This window comes from Tenrec ecaudatus, chromosome 9 (assembly GCF_050624435.1).
Source record: "Tenrec ecaudatus isolate mTenEca1 chromosome 9, mTenEca1.hap1, whole genome shotgun sequence".
Classification (NCBI taxonomy): Eukaryota; Metazoa; Chordata; class Mammalia; order Afrosoricida; family Tenrecidae; genus Tenrec; species Tenrec ecaudatus.
Genome location: NC_134538.1, coordinates 29842451 through 29846574, shown reverse-complemented (window position 1 = coordinate 29846574; position 4124 = coordinate 29842451). Strand labels below are relative to the sequence as shown.

At 39.0% G+C, this 4124-nt stretch overlaps 1 pseudogene; it reads right to left on the bottom strand.

The window, feature by feature from the left end:
* Positions 1-921: 921 nt before the first annotated feature.
* On the bottom strand, positions 922-1359 carry LOC142457172 (ADP-ribose glycohydrolase OARD1 pseudogene; annotated as a pseudogene).
* Between the last annotated feature and the right edge of the window lie 2765 nt (positions 1360-4124).

The following is a 4124-nucleotide window of genomic DNA, read 5'->3' as shown; positions in this document are numbered from 1 at the left end:
GTACCATGTGTACTGGAGAAGAATGTAAACTGCATTGCTGTTGGGTAAAGTGCTCTGTATATGTCTAGAAGGTTGCTTTGATTCGTTGTATTGTTTTTAATTGAGTTTCTTTCTCAGTTACCTGTCTTTCCTTGAAAGGGGTTCATTGACATCTCCGGAAGTTATTGCAGAGATGTTTATTTCTCTTTTCAATTCAGTGGAGGGTTGGTTGATGTTATTTCGAGGGTCTTCATTGGGAATGTATATGTTTATTATGGTTTTGCCTTAATCATTAGGTACTTCCTTTCTTGTCTCTCAGGAATGTACCTACCTTGAAGCCTTTTATCAAAGATTAATATTACCATGTTTTTTTCTCCAGTAAAAATATATATTTATTTTTCCATTTTTGTTATCCCAAATTGTTTGTCAACAGGTAGAACTCAACTTTGTAATTAAATAAAATCAAAGTCACCTAACACAATGAATCAACCCCAAAATACAAAGTAAGCCATAATTCTCTTCCTATGGTCAATTTGAAGACTTAAGGATAATACTGGGTGTACAAATGACAAAAGACTCCAAAATTGACTGAAATGTTTTTATCCTCCCTGAAATTTCCCTTTAAAAAGCAGAGCCTTCAAATCAATGCTGCCACCTAGCGGCCAACTAAACCGGTAGCATACTGGAGCAAAAATGGGGCCCGAGGCCTATCTGTTCTCCCTGCTTAATTCAGGCCCTACCTCCCTACAAAAAAGAAACCAACCTAGCCGCCCCCCCCCCACCAAAAAAAAAATCCCTCCATCAAGCACAGTCCAGTCACTAGCAGATGAGAAACCCAATTCAACAAGATGTTTTCCTTTGTTCATATTAAAGTCACTTTGTGCACCTTCAGGCCCTGCAGCAATGACACCGGAAAGCTCAGATAGGCAGAAGGTTCTTGGCTCAGTGTGTGTACTTGGTGAAATTGATGTCTGTTGCCTCAAATACCTCCTCCATTATTGTGGACACATTCTCCCCTTACAGACTATCAAGACCAGATCCCATCCTGGGTTTAGAGAAGTTGGTGACCCCATTCTTCAAACAATGGAGTCTCCTCTAAGCTTTCATATGTTGATTTGTGAGAAGCCCTTTTCTTTGTAATCAAGTAATAGGTGTACCCCCATGTCAATTCAGAACAGCCACTTCTCTAGTTTTCTTTTGTTGATTTAACAATGATTGCAGCCATCCAAATTTCTTCTTGAAGAGGAAAGCTGTCCTAGCACCCATGTGATAGTCCTCACTGATGCAGCGAGCTAGAGAGTCTGTTTTGGGCATGATACAAGGTCTCCTTTGACATAGTATTCTGCTTTCTTCTGTATCTTCCTTGGGACTCTCAGCCATGTTACTAAGTTGCTATTTCCAGAATGTGAATAAATGTTTTTTCTGGTTAAGATGGCCAACTTACCGTGGTTTATGGCTGTCAATGACTTGATTTTTTCCCCATCTTTGACTTGTATTTTATTTTTGTGTTTAGGATGTTTCAGTATTCTGTAGGAAACATAAATGGATCTAATTTTCTATTCAAGTTTGGTACATTCTCTCTCCACCACTTGTCTGTCATTTTGTTATGATGTCTGTGATGAGATTATAGTTATTTTGCCTTCAAGAAAATCCAATCAATACAACTATTATTCGAATTTATACACCAACCACTAAAACTAGTTATTAAGAAAACAAAGAATTCTACTTACCAACTTCAGTAGGAAATTGTTCAAACATGTAATAAAAATGCATTGATAATTATTGGCAATTGGAAGGCAAAATTTGGAAACAAATACGAAGAAAGAGTAGTTGGAAAACACAGACTTTGTGAAAGAAATGAAGTTGAGAATATCAGAAAGATGTTTACTTGTGTGTGTTAGACCAGTAGACTAGAGAAACATATCTATGGACACTCATATGTGTACAAGAGTAAGTTTTATATAAAGGGTAATTGCACATTAAAAAAGCATCCCAACCCATTGTAGTCCAAACCCATAGGTCCAATATTAGTCCATATGTCCGATACCAGTCTATGAAGTCCTCTTCAGACTCACACAACACATGCAATGACGCAAAATGCAGCACGATCACAGGCCAGTGGGTATGAAAGTCTTTGGATCCAGTGGCATTATAAGTGTCTCAGCACTGGCAGGGGTCTCCATGTGCCTCCTTCAGTTCCCAGGGAATGGGGTTGAGATAGTTTATTGTGCCAGCCTGGCCGATAAACACAAGTGGGATTAATTGAACGGTGGAGTGATACGTGGCTCCGTGAGCCTTGCCTTTCTTGTCTCTCGCTCTTTAATCATCGGACCAGTGTGCAGCTGCCTTCCTTGTTCTGAGCCTCAATTTAAAGGGCACACTACCTGTGGGACGCCTAGCCTATGGACTGTGTCACTGTAAGTTGAGGTCCCTTTAAGACCACACGAATGAAATTTTCATCTCTGGAGCTGAGGACTGACAGTTGGTGACCTGACTGACGGTTGGTGACCAGCCTTGCTGTTTGCAGCCTGTGCTGGAATAGCCTAGCTCTCTCTCTCTCTACAGAGGACTAGCTGGCGGCCCTCAAGACTTCAAGGACTGCTAGTGTCTCACAACTCTCTCACGGGAGTGAGTCGCACTGAGCCATTTGTACTGCTTTATAATTTAACTGTTCATTTCTTGTATTATATATCTGTTTATAACGTAACTGTTCATTTCTTGTGTTATATACCTATCTTTATAAATAAATTATAACTATATAAAATTATCAGCAATCTGGTTTTATTTCTCTAGAGAACCCTGTCTAACACAGGGGTCTATCAGCATAGTGCCGTGTGTCTTGTCAGTAGAGCATCTCCAAGGGAGTGAGCAGTGAGTGGTTAGTGGGTCCTGCTGCCAAGGAAGAAATACCAGGAATTCCCAGAATTATCAGGATATACACACAAATGACAGACTAGACTCCATCCCTTTCACTCTTAATTTTCTCAAGTCCCAAATTGACACCAGATTATGTAACCACCATATTGTCTTTCACAGACTATTCCAAGGTATTCAACTGTGGATCATATCAATCTATGACTAACTTGAGAAGAATGAGAATTCCATGTGTTCATGTGGAACCTTTACATGAATCAAGGGACAGTTGCAGGAACAGAACAAGGGAATGCTGCATGGTTTTAAAATCAGGAAGACTGTGCATCAAGGATGTATCCTCTCATCATACTTATTCAACCTGTATGTTGAGCAAATAATCAGAAAAGCTGGATTATATGAAGAAGAATGCAGCATCATGATTGGAGGCAAATCCTGGCAAAATGTGAGGAAGACTTCAGCACTTGCTGATGAAGATCAAATATTGCATCTATCAGTGTAGATTATGACTCAATGTGAAGAAGACAACAATTCTTACCATTGGACCAATAGGTAACATCATGATACATGGAGAAGAGACTGAAGATGTCAAGGATTTCAATTTAGCTTGTGTTCACAATGCTCATGGAATTAGCAGTCAAAAGATCAAAAGCTGTGTGACACTGGGTAAATATGCTGCATAAGACTTCTTTAGAGTATTGAAAATCAAGGATGGTATTTTGGGAACTAAGAGACAGTAAAAATAGGGAAGCTCCAATAAGAAGGATTGACACAGCAGCTGCAACAATGGGCTCAAGCATAGGAACCATTGTGAGGATGGTAAAGTCCAAACAATATTTTTTATTGTCCATATGGTCATGATGAGTCAGAACAGACTCAATGGCATCTAACAAAAGCACAAAGTCTCTTGATTAGTGTATTGACTCCATTGAGATAAGTGACATTTTTGATATGTGTGAGTTTGTTGTATGTGTGTCTATGTGGGTGGTTTTACTTGTGCCTTTGTTCCTCGTCTACTTTTGCATTGTTTGGAGCACTGTCTTTTTATTGTATTCATTCCTCTGCAGTATCATCTTATATGATGATCTCAGTGTTGTCTGCTGTCGTTGTCAGTTCTCTGTCCATAGGGTTCTCATTCGTTTTTTGTACTTCTAATTTTGTTTTAATAAATTCATTAATTTTTCCTCATATGGGATTAACTTTATTTCTCTGTTATATTTGAGGGATAATTTAGTTGGACGTAGGATTCCTTGTTAGAAGTCTTTTTCTTTCAG